Source organism: Motacilla alba, chromosome 4 (assembly GCF_015832195.1).
Source record: "Motacilla alba alba isolate MOTALB_02 chromosome 4, Motacilla_alba_V1.0_pri, whole genome shotgun sequence".
NCBI lineage: Eukaryota > Metazoa > Chordata > Aves > Passeriformes > Motacillidae > Motacilla > Motacilla alba.
The window spans coordinates 32,732,331-32,746,058 of NC_052019.1; the positions used below are offsets into that span (position 1 = coordinate 32,732,331).

At 35.3% G+C, this 13,728-nt stretch overlaps 1 protein-coding gene across 37 annotated transcripts in view; it reads right to left on the reverse strand.

The window, feature by feature from the left end:
- TENM3 (teneurin transmembrane protein 3) overlaps window positions 1-13,728 on the reverse strand; it is a 1,291,416-nt gene that overhangs the window by 364,725 nt on the left and 912,963 nt on the right. For 31 of the 37 annotated variants that reach the window (XM_038135908.1, XM_038135903.1, XM_038135902.1 and 28 more), the window contains one exon: window positions 4,661-4,734. The exons of the other annotated variants lie outside the window; for them this stretch is intronic. The gene's annotated coding sequence lies outside the window, so the exon portion shown is untranslated. The remainder of the gene's footprint in view (window positions 1-4,660; window positions 4,735-13,728) is intronic. 37 annotated transcript variants of the gene reach the window in all.

Here is a 13,728-nt window from a genome sequence, read left to right on the forward strand (position 1 = left end):
GTGCCTTATATTTGCAGCCCTGCATTGAAAATATTCTTTAATGCTTCACTGTGATGCCTCATTGTAATTACAGCTGTACAAAACAGAACCCATTTACACCCCGTGATCCCCAGACCACCCGTGTCAGAAACAAAGGCCTGGGGCTCCACATATGCACAAGTACACAGCCAGACAAGCACTGCAGGTTGCAGCCTGCCCAGGGAGAGAATGGCCCGAGATTCCTACGCAGTCCCATCGCCTTGAGCACGAGTACCGTCATGCAGCTCCATTTATATGCACTCAATGTTTAAAAAAAAAAAAAAATTAATTCTTAGGTACATCAAACTTCTACCACAGTTCCCCTCTCAGTCTGGCAAAACTCCATGAGAGGTTTTACACTGCATTGCTTTTTGCAGCCAAATGAGGATGGATTCAAAGTACTTTGCTATGTCCTGATCTCACTCTGTTTTGAGGGTTAAACTGGAGATGCCATAAACCGGTACCTGGAAGTTACAGAATTACACAGAATTTTTACCTCTCTGCCTGAAGTCATGTATTTTTTTTTCCTGCTTTATTTCAAGTTTTAGATAAGTCATAATATATTTGAAGACTCACAATATATTACTGGATTATTTAAGAGCATTTATAAGGACAAAAATAAAAGCTAACCTTTTGAGCTTGAATGACCTGGAAAAAAAAATCTCTTCGATGCTTAAAAATATCTCCAAAATCTTTGGGTTTTCCATGCAAGCAAGGGAAAACAAAGGAATTAAAACATTTTATGGAACATTTCAGTTAAGGCCAAAACCATGCATTTCTTTGTCTTTGTACTCTCACACCCTTCGTTACATTCTCAGCAAATACAGCAGATCTCAGCAAGATATTTAACAAGGCTAAAAGACAACCTGATTGAAGTTTTGAGAACAAAAGCAGGCTGAAAACACGTTCCACTTTGTATTAAAAACATTTACTTCTTCATTGTCTTATGCGATTCATACCAAATTAAAAAAAACAACCAAGATACACAAAATTTTCATTATGTATGTCTAAATTTTTTTAAATTAAAAATAGCTGATTTCATTTTCATCTGTTTAATGAATCCCATCAGTTATTCATACATTCTTTATCATTCAGTTTGGCTACCAATCAAAGTTATGCTTGAGAACAACAAGGACAAAAAGCAAGCAGGATCAGGAGTACAGTTAGATTTCCTTACACTAACAACTATCATAAATTATTTACTGAACTTCAAAGCTTTGAAACTGGTGATGAATATGGTAGGAAAAAATAAGATGTGTTTGTTTACTATAAATTATTAATTACATACGTTTTACAGTATAAGATGAAGAAAATCATAAAAACGTATTGTGCTCATTTCACTAAAATTTACTGTTCCATTTCACTAAAATTTACTATATCCATTCAGAGATTATGCATTAATTATTTGGTAACTTTGTCATAATAAGACATGCAAAAAACCTGACAAAATAAGGAGAAAAGGGATTAAATCCATACTTGGCGGTAAGAAACATACATCTACATATGCAAAACATTACTCAGGACTAGGGAAAATGAAGTCCTGAATCAAAATAAACTACTTATATAAGCCAACCCAAGCAATAAAACATTCAGAACCTAGAATACAAATGATAGCTGAACTAAATTCAGTTGCAAACCAGACAGATCAAAGAATTAACATGTCAGTCCCTCTACACAAAGCAGGAACCAAACCAGCCATTAAAGATCCAAATTTTCTAGCGATTGGAAGTAAATCTGGGATGCCCAACTGTCTGGCAGATAGCTGCTGGTTTTAATGTGCCTTAGGTCAGACGTGGTAAACTTCACACTTCTAACCAGTGCTGTTTGTAATAGATTGGATGAAACACGTTTACAAAAGAATCAATGAATGTAAAGACTGGAAAGAATTAGAAAGGCTTGCAGTCTTGTACCTATTGTCTGGGGGAATTAGATGTCAGTTTGAGCACTAGAACTCCAACAAAGGTTTCCTAGTTTTAATTTACTAGAACACATAATGGGATGTGTAGAAGCTGGGAAACACTCGTCTGTCCGAATATATTACTTAACAAACAGTTTAATTAATGTTACAAACATTATTATAGTCTGGCATACTCCTCTTCTGCTCATTCACTCCTACTTTGCAATCCTATCATCAAAGGGCATTTCTTTGTGAGGCTGCTCCACTAACTCTCAGAAGCAAGAAACAATGCAACATGCTCAAAATATGGATCTAAATAAATTGCAATACACAGGAATGTTAAAGCTAAATAAACAACTAGAGATACACAGCCTACTAGTGTGTCTCACGCAGCATATATATCTGCATAGCTTAAGCACTTCTACAGGTTAGCTACACTATATCCTAAATACATATCTTAAGAAAATTTTCCATTTGTAAACTATTGTATTAAACAAATGTATAAAATAAGACAAGTAAATACCTGTTGGCTACAATGAAAAGAATAAAAAACAAAAAAATGAACCCAACCCAAAACACCACCACCAGGATTTTCTAAAAATTTCAAAAAGACTGGCTGATGTCAGAAAATATAGCTCAAGTCTGGTTCACAAAATATCTTTCCTGAGGTTGTTCAATTCTTCAACTAGTTCTTGTGAAACACAGGATCCTACACTTTTCTAATTAAATATTCCACAATTACTGTATTTTTATACAACAGCTCAATCTGACTTTAGTTCAAATGTGCAACCTAAATAAAAAAGACACAACTTTTGTATTCCAATAAAATAAATAAGACATAAGGTATAGTTTAACACCATGCTGAACTTCAAGGGTTACCTTTGATATTCACAATCCATTTTCTCACATTATCTGATATATATAGTAGAAAATCAGGAAACAAAGATGAACAAACTATCCATAAGCTTCTCCAAATAAACCATATGGTCTAGTGTTCCAACAGACAAAATGAAATTTTAAACACAATAGGATTGTTTAATGCCATATTCCACTGGGTAAAATTGGATACAGAAGGTTGGATTTCTCCATCCCAGGTTCCCTCTTCAAACCACAAACTGTTCATGTGCAGCTGATAAGTACAGTATCTCTGAAACTCCCTTTATAACCCAGTGCATACATTGAAACAATCACTGGAGTGCATTTTTTCCCAGGGAAATGCACAAAGAACCCAATTTCTGAAGGCAGAAATGTATTCTATCACAGGGTTTTGAATAACAAGTTATTGAGTTCTTGTTCTATCATGATGGGAAAGTCTCACTTGGGACTTTTTGGTTTATTTGACAAGAAGTTGTTATGACTGTAAAGGCAAAGGTATACATATATCTACATTACAAAGAATGTCCTTGTTACCAAGAAAGACTTTGTCGATATTCCTAACCCCAGACAAAGAAAAGCATAATGTGTATTCATTTTTATGTATTAAATGCCTGCATGTTCAGATATGAGAACATTGCTGTCTGCGTCTCACTGTATGCTGGTGGATTTGGTTTCCATCCTGTCAGCAACAACCTGTGTGGTTGATGCACTCACTTGTGCTTCAGCTAGTGCAAAGTACTGCTTCACTACATCCACAGCAATGAATATTTGGCATCCTGCTTTCTTCTCATTTAAATCTACTTTAACAACTTGAGAGCCTTGCCACTTGGACAGCCAAGGTCATGATTTTTGAAGAAGGTTCACTGCAGGCAAATCCCAAAGGGATACATGAGTGTCTCTTTGTCCGGTCACATCAAAAGAAAGTTTTAAAAAGGGTTAATAGACACTTTAAAATAAAAAGGAAGTGCATTCCACAACAGAAGCGCCTGTTTATGCTCCTTTGGGCTGCTCATTGTAGAAATCTAGTTGACAGAAATTGGAATGAAAAGCTTAAAACCAACTATTCCTAGGAAAAGCTGCCTCAGAAAAAGAGAACACACCATTAACCTCTTCATATATCCTTTATCCTTAGTAAAGGATAGCATTCCACAGTGAGGTAATATTATGCAGTTCCTTCTCTGAAAAGAACTCTTACTAAAATGTCTATTTCAGCATCTTCCTTAATTTCTTGAATAACACAAAATTAAGTAATTAAGATGTTAAAGAATAAAAGCAGTACTTCATTCTCTTGGTAAGCCCCCACCTTCCCCAAAAAGGGGAGAGTTACTACTCCCCTTCTATAACTGATGAATGCCCCATTTTTAAAACTGAGGTACAGGGGCTGGCACTCCAATATTTTGCAAGCAGGCAAAACCCATCTTCAGTCAATAAAGTTTTTTGACAGTGAGAAACTTCAGGGAAATACTGTCCTGGCAAAAAAAATGTGACTGACCTTGCCTCAGTCGAAAACTAGATTCCCAGATATACACTCCTATAAAATCCAGTATCATCGTGGTTATATAACTGAACAAATAGTTAAAGTACTTTTTCTGCTGCCAGTGAGAGAGAGAAGAAACATCTATTTAAAATATTTGCCAGCTAGAGGTGGAGGAAGTAGGAAGTTCTGCACTCCAATGGATGAAGGGTAAAAGGTATGTAATATTGGTAAAAGATAAGCACAAATATTACTGGGTATAGACACCCACAGAAACAGGCAAACTGTTTTATACATGGTAATGTCTGGTTTCCTTAGCACCACTCTTATTTTTCCAGTTTCCTTTCACTTCCCTTCCAATACAATACCAAACAACACACTTAATGACGGCTTACCTCTAAAGTTAAAGAAATAGTTGCCTGATTGTTGCCAATGTCTCACAGACTTTCCTTCACCTTGCAATAGACTCCTATGGAAAATGGAAAGCCAATTATTGAAGCAGAATCAACCAGAAGTGTGCTCTCACTAACACAAAATTACAATCAGACTACATATTTTTTTAAGTATTTCAGGGTAAGAAGTGTTCTCTATGAGGAGAATAAAGCAGTCCAGCAAGAGCTGCAGGATGAAAGCAGCTTCTTTGGTTTATGCTCAGGTTCAGGAAAAGAGGAAAAGGATTCAGTGGACAAAAAGAGAAAGATGAAGCAGTCAGTTCCTACTTGCTAGTTCATCCAAAACCAGTAAGCATTTCCCACAGGGATGGGCAAACACCCGCACAGGATGCTCAGAGAGATCATCTCCATCCTGCCGGGATTTGAGACTCAGCTGGACCTAGCACTGAGAAACCTGACCTAACCAGGCCTGCTTGGAGCTGATCTAGGAGACGACTGGGGAAACCTCTGGAGGTCCCTCCGAACCTAAATAATTATTCATATACAATCAGAGAATAATTTTAACCATTTTTTTTTATTTGTACAACCTCTGCATTTAGGCACACTGTACTCCTGCCAGAGCAAGTAGCCTGAAGAATATGGCAGCTTTCATGATCCACAGAAGATTAGTAAGTGACTGGCACATAGCAGAAATAAGAAATTCTGGAATTTTCTGATACTAACACCCAGAGAGGTAACAGGATCCAGGACACCTCAGGCATGCTATTTATTTTTCTTCTTTTTTTTTCCTTTTTTTTTTTTTTTTTGGTGATATAACAATTATTTCTAATTTAATTTTTAAATGTTAGAAAATAAATAATTTTTGTTCTGTCACCTTCTCTAGGAAATTTCCAAGCTAGTATAAAAGCAGATTGATTGCTTTGTCTAATTATAAATTTTAGGGTGTCATTAAATACCACTCCAGAGAATATTGCCATATTTTAGGTACTCCTGTGCAAAATTTCTTTTTTCTTCCCTCCTGTATGAATCTCTATGTAGCATGTAATCCTGCTGCAAATCTTAATTCACAAGTAGATTTTCTATCAATATATTTCACTTTTAATCTAGACTAGAAAGGCAGAGCAAAAGAAACATGCATCTAGGAGACAATACCTTAAATTTAGCACTAACATGACAAATTTCTCTTTCCACAAAATTAAACCTGTCAGTCCACATCTGTTCATGAAAAAGGAAACAACTCAGTATTCCAGAAACTTCTATTCCAGCAACCTTTCAAAACAAAAGTCTAGGCTTACTATACTCATCTCCAGTACAGGAATCATTAACATAAACTATCTCTCGATTCATGAGCATCACAGCAGGCAAGACATTACTTTCCCCCATTCTGCACTTATAGTTGATTTTTCCATGTTTATGCTGTGTGGATAGACAAGTAGTGGAGCACATTCAGCTGCAAACCCCTTCAGAAGCACACCTGACACTGCTTTAGATTGAACACTTGCTGCAAGTACCAGTGTGGGATACTTTGTGCACAGAAATCCACAAGAACATACTGCTGTTAAGACATGAAAACAGTTTAGCCCATTTGAGAGATTTTTGAATGCTTCTGCCCAAGCCATTTGTCATACATCCATGGTACTGGTTCAGCTAATCAACCGTATTTGTAATTCAGCAAGACTGAAAAGGCAAACCTATGCTCCAGAACAACAAACATGGTTTGCTTATGCACACTCAGTTATGAAGGATGAAAAAAAAAATATTTTTTTTGCTAGCGATGCATTAACAAAGTATTCTGTTTGTTAAATACCATGCAGCCCACTTAGCATTAACTAGTGCAATCCTCATCTGAATTGACATCATTTATATAAGTACCATATTTAATAAAGGCCTAACTAAAATTTTAGAGCATTTTCTTGACCCAAATGGCATGTTCTATTTTTGTCAAATATGTATATTAAAAAGAAGGAAGCAAATTCTGACAAACTAGCAGGGAAAAAAGTAATCTTAGAATGTTCAGGTAGTTTCTGTTTCGGGTAGAAACCACATATACAAATGCCAGATTTTCTTTAATTATTTTTCTCCTAACTATATAGTTGAACCACCCAAGAGACCCTATGGTGGTAGCTGTCCTAAGGAATCAATTTCAACTCTTTACACAAAATACAACATACTAGGATATTTAGCAAAAATTCAATTATATTATAAAACATTTTAGCTAATAAAGATATTAACTTTTCCCATTTCTTTTCCCATTTTAAAGCTTGATCAGCATTTTAAGGAATCAAAAAGATTGTCCTTATTTTACTGTTTTCCAATATCTAAAGACAGTTACTTGATGAGCAAAAACATTTGCTTCCAACCCGGAGTGATCCTCACATCACAAGAACCCTTCAGATAAAGTAGTTCTGTCAGGAGCCTGAAAATGACTTTTTTTTTAGTGGTTATCATATTTTCTGATTTGCAACTTATCACTGTTTATTTCTCCTCTACCAGAAAACACCCAAACCTTGGGTCTTATCTATTAGTCCTGTATAATTTACTGCCAGTAAGATAAAACCATGTAGTTGATCTACTCACATCTCCAGCTCAGAGCTACAGTTGCTTATCACACAGCTTTATACAGCTTAAAGACTCAATGTATACAAGAGCAGCAGCCCAAACCAATTACTGTGATATCAACTACTACATTTTTCTACCTAAGAATTCCAAAACCCACTCCTCAGCTTGGATACTGGTTACTCTACGTTCCAGCTAAGCAACAGAAACAAGGATATTCCTTAGTTCTCCTGTTCTATGTCTTCAGTAACTGATTTCTGGGAGGCCATGTGAAAGCATGTGCAGCTTGGGGTTTGGGGTTTTTTTGTTTGCTTGGGCGTTTTGGCTTTTGCTGGGTTTTTCGTTAGGGGAGAGCTAGGTGTGGGACTTTTTCAGTTTGTTTTCCTTAGTGTTTTTTCCTTTACATAAAATAGATTAGATAATAAATTAGATCAGATAGATAATAAATAGATAGATAGATAATAGATTAGATAAAATAAATTAGATAAAAATAATTGCTTAAGCATGGCTATATTTTTTCCATCCCATATCAACACCTTTTAATCTCTTACATTATTATTTGTAATTTGTAATATAATTTTTCCTATAAATGCCTGTTTTTCTTCTCTGGGGCATGTCAGTGAATATTTCTTTTCCCCCAACATACTTGTTCTCACAATGCATCAAAAAGTAGAAATCTAAAAGTAATATAACATACACATACTTAATGGAAGTTGGTTTAATCTTAGTGTGTTGTTTTAGAAGGTTAACACTGACTGTGATCAAACACAAAAGTTATTTGTACTTCCACATACAAAAATAAAGCATCAATAAGAAGCAAATGAAAGATAAATTTCTGATTGCAAGGACTGAGGTGTTAAATATAAAGCTACATAAACAACATTCTAAACAATTAATTAGTTCTTTGCTAACGTAGTTTGCTAAGTCCTATTTAATTTATGGAATTGTGCTATATACCTCACACTATTGTTCAGCAGAGGGCATTCTGCTGATCAGATATTATGTGGACATGAGCTCCATTTTAGCCTTAAATTTGTATTCAAAGGAGCAAAATAACCTTGTAACCAAATTTTTTAAAAAATTGTCATTGCAAATATATTCCCTTGAAGGAATTCTCCACATCATAGGGATAACACTGAACACACACACACACAAAGCAGATTTGTTTTCCACAAGCATCAGAGCACTTGACTAGGACTGGGACCATTCCTTTTTCATAAATGGAAAAACCAGGGTGAAACAATATTTTTATAAACTCAGCAGCAGGCATGAAAGGAATCAAAGTCCATAATTACAATACTTTTACTGTATTCTACAGAGAAAATGCAACATCTTTAAATGCTAATTAATTGTTTGATTTTTAATATTAATAAAGATTTCAGGTGAAACATGCTTAATTTTACCCAAATAACTAGTAAACACTGAATGAGCTGAAATTTAACATTCCTTTCCATGCACCTCAAAACCAAGAATGTATTAGATGCAAGAAATACAATATCTTGAAACTGTGTCATCTGCTTTTCAAAATATGGAAGACTTAAATAGAATTGGTTTTATATAAATCTAGCATCACCCTGAAATCTAACATCTCTACTTGAAAGGCCTAACATCTGTTACTACTTCAATGAAAGTACTGAATAAAGAAGCTGCCCAGTACATGTTGGGGTATCTTTCTATCATGATGAAAACAATCTAATATTGGAAAAAATGTTTATTTACATCATCAATATTCTATTATTGGTTTTTTTCTTATTTGCAATTTTTTCTTTTAAAGCACGTTAGAATGTTTTTGAACAGTTGGTTCATTCTCTTTGATATCTATATACTTGGATTTCAGACCCAGAATTTTTCTAGAGTATCCCAAATGACTTGACACATTTCATTTTTAAGTCATCTACTTACCAAAGAAACATGACTACCTCACATTAACTACATAGCAGCAACATGTTAGGCTAGAGACCAATTATTCCAATTATCTTAGGGTTTACAGCTCAGACAGACTCTTAACTCCTGATGAAATCTCCTGTTTTCTTGCAGCAGTACATACCAAAAACATTGTTTTTAAAAGAGAAGCCATACAGAATATTTTTGTGCATTTGCCACAGGCAAATAGCATTTTCTTCTGGACAATTTGATCTTGCACCGTAAATTGTACACACAGCACATGTTTCACTCACAGATCAATTCCATAAATGGAAGCAGGAAATTTTCTGAAAGGGAAGGATTTTGCTTTAAGATCTTCCACATCATCATTTTTTCACTTACTTGGTCAGAGAAGACAACTGGACACTTACAGCATGCAACGTATTTCATTGCTCTCCTCCTTTTGAAGGGCACAGAGCTGTCAGACCGTGGGGAAGAGCAATAATGGATTTGTAACCAAGAAGTACTTTGTCTTTGGGAGACCACTCAGAAAACATTAACTACACAGCAATGGCTAAGAGCTCTTTGTTGTCTCAGTAAAAATATAAGTATTTTTGCAATCTGAGACTTCACTCAAACTCTGACCTTCTGATCAGAAAGTCAGAGCTATGTGCATGACTCAGTAGCTTTGGTCAGATTCAGGATACAGCCTCTACAATGGATCACTGCGAGGATGGAAAACACTTTCTGGTCAAAAACTCAAGTGCTTGTGGACTGTGCTGTTTATTCTGCTGTACTGTCAATTTAAACCTTATTACCTTCAATTAACAGCTGAAAATGACTACATGCACATATACATACACACATGCATTAATATGAAGGGACTGTGTGGCTCAAACAACTACTTGGCTCAAGTAACCATTTAAACAATGTCACTGAATTAAACAAATCATCATGGCATGCACTTTGGTTTCATTTTGAAACCTTTTAGTATTCATTTTCATGAAAGAAATGAAAGTAGGTTTTTACAGAATACATAAAGGATAACAAAAAAAAGTGCACACAGCAGTCTGCTTTATTCCACACAATTGGCTAATCTTTGGTACAAAAGCACTGTTCAGATATTAATAAATTCAGATACACAGCTTTACAATAAGAACAAAAACTAAAATAGAAAGAGTAGTGAACAGAAATGTTTAAGAACTGGAAACTGATAAAAAGCTCTTGTACCAGATATTTCACAGTCTAAGCTGCAAACCTGCCTTAGTTACCTATAATCACATGCGATTATTAGCATTGTGAAATTCTGTATATAGAAAACAGAGCAGAAATGTCTTAATGTACAGCAGTGCTAAATACACCACAATTAAGCACTGACAGAAAATCCTGGGATGGTATAAGAGGGGTTTTTTATAGCATAAAAAATACTATGAATAGTGGTATTATTTGTATAAAGTTAGGAATTCTATAGATAATAAAAATAAGTCCATTTGTTATAAAACAACTTTGAAGGAATATAATAAAAGCACCTCTTTGAAAAATATACCAGCATGCATAGAAACAAATTCACCCCCAGTCCCCCTAAAAAATAAACAAAAACAAAGCAACACATCCAGACACTAAACATACCTGTCACAAAGAATTTTAGTCTCTTCAAAAAGCTCTTTAAAAATCTTGCCTAGAGAAGGTAAACGGTAAAAAGGTGAAGCTAAGCACTATGCCCAGATCACTCAACACTCTCTATCCAAACCAAAGACCGCATATTTTTTCACTCACTTGATACTTTTTCTGGTCATTTCTTGTGTCGTCCCACCTGCTCCTGCACAAACCTTGTTTAATAGCTGAGCTCTCTTGTCATGCATGGCCGTGATTCTAAAGGACCAAAGGCTGAAACAGGGGATATCAAGTACTTTCCTCCTACTAGTTGTTAAAATCTTTTCAACTGTAAGGGGTTGATATCCAACACGTACTTTCACCAAATAGAAAAAAAATATTCTACCTTAAAATAAAATAAAACCCAGACTAGTGCAGCAGAGAGAAAAATCCAGCCAGTTTTTTGCTATGTGAGTCACCCATTAGACTCAGTTTTTAATCTGAGATCAGTACTACCCATAAACTTAGCCCATGAAAAACAAGACACAGAAAATACCTCAATTGTTTCAAAAGAAGATTTAACACAGCTACCCAATTTTGAATTTTAAAACTCTACTTTTTGAAGGCAGTTTTCCACTCTCTTGCAATACCGTATCACTGTTTCATTGATATTTAAATCATGCAGTCTACTGTCAGTGTTACAATTTTTTTTTCATAGCAGAATGTGTGAGGCTGACACTGAAATATCCATTTCTTATATTTCATCTTTCAAAAACCAGATCGACCTCAAGTTTCTACTTGGGAGCCATGACTTTCAGCTTCACCCATCCCTTGGTTTTGCTACATATTGCCACCATCAGCCAAGAAAAACAGTAACAACCCAACCTCCTTGAGTTTGGCTTCTTCTAGGATTTCTCTACTAGGAAGTTCCATACATTTTCTTCATCTCAAAATACTTATTCTCTGGATAATACAAGCTCAATTTTCTTCCACATTTTTGAGTCTGCTCTCCATACAGACTGGCAGTTTTTCAGTTCCCAAATATCCCTAGGACCTTCCTGTCTTACCCAAAACATGACAAAAATCTCCTCTATAAGCAGGCTTAATAAAATGTCAAAACTGACAGTATGACTCAAAGATTAAAAAAAAAAAAAAGGTGGGGGAGGAAATTTTCAAGCCTTATTAATACATATTAAAAAAAACCTCTTGTAATTACTGAGTTTTGTGCAGCACAAAGGAAGAATTAAATATTGTTGCACAGTCTGCTAAGCAATTTTTATATCACCCAAACCACAACATGCTACAATAAATTTTATTTGAAGACAATTTTTTTTGACAGATAAGAAGTTAATGCAGAACATTTTGAATGTTACTAATTTAAATCCAATAAATCACAAAACCTACCTTTTATCAAGAATTCATACTCTGGAAACAAAATTGGTTTTACAGATTGAAACACAACCACTTAAAATGTTTAAAGTTGTATACTTCATTTGTGCACATTTCAGCCCTTTGAAATAGATAATTTTTGTACTGCAGTCCTAACTGGCTGTTGAAAGTTCTATATATAAGCTTCCTGCTTACAATGCATATGTGTCCTTTCAAGTGGTTGAATTGGGGATCCTGCTTCACAGTACTCACACTTAAAACAGTTTCATGAATCTCAATATTAGTGCTAACATGTTTAAAAAAAAGAAAAAAAAAAGGAAACAAACAACAACAACAAAACCCTGAAAAACCCCACACACAAAACAAAACAAAAAAAAAAACAAAACCAGAAAACAGAATACTTTATTAGCCCTTTCCCTTACTATTTATATTGCATCACTTATAAAAACAACAACAAAAAAAACAAAACAACCCACCCATCATCTCTTACACTTTACATGCCAGATAATCAAGCAATAATAAACAAAAGAAATTTCTGAGCTTTAAGATACTTCAGTTTCTGAGCATCTATCAAATCCCAAATAGAGAGAAGGTCTGATTTCTATTAGATGTGATTCTTTCAGCTGAACTCAAATCACAAAATACTTGGTCAAACACATTTATATTTTCAGTCATAAGTGTCCTTCTCTTGAGGTTCTCACTGAAGACTTGTCCACTTCATGAAATCAGGCTAAAGGTAGCTGGCAATCTGTGCCAGAGGAGCAACAAAAACCTCCCCTTCTCCTCAAATAACAATGATCCATTTATTATCAGCATTTCCCTCCTTTTCACCTTTAGTCAAAATGGTTTATCTTTTTCTCTCTGATCAAAACATTTTAAATGACTAAACTTTTGTCCAAGTACTTTCCCTCAGGCTAATCTTCACAAGTTCAACCCTTCCTTGAACACTCTCTAGCATTTATTTTCAACTAATTGAACTCAGAAATTTTTACTTTTAACTACAATACACATTAGTGAAATACAATGAAAAAGTGCATCTCTTTAAAGTTCATTTTGAAACCAGGACTGTGATGTGTTTCAGCCGCAGCAAAATATGGTAGCACAACTAAATTTCCAAGTGTATTAAAACAACTCCCTTTTTTTTTTTTGGTCAGTTATTCTCTAAGTTTTCTGACATGGCACTGACCGTGTTCTCAGTACCCACCTTCTGCTTACACACTATCAGCTACTTGTAATTGGGGTTTTTTTCAGAGAAGGTTTGCAAACCAAGATGTATCAGATAAGCTTCAACCAGCCTATTCAGGGAAGGAAAAAGTAGTAGAAATTTTAGGAAGAGTAAAGTGCCACTGTATTATATAAAACACTGCAGGTCATAACTAATTCCCACGACAGATGGTGACATCGTGATTGGCAGGTGGCAGTGAAATAGGGCCTCAGCATTTACAGAAGGTAATGGGAAACTTCACAGATCATTTGTGCTGAAGGTGCTGGCCAAAACTGGTGGAAAGCCATCACCATCATGCACTGGAAAACTTCCACCACAGCCCATGCCAATAGCTCTAGACAACTCTTTTCAGAAGCCACTGGCAAAGGGGAATTATTTGCACACACCAGGCTCCTGACTACCAAAAGAACTGCTACAACCAGCACCGAACTGTGGGCCAAGTGCT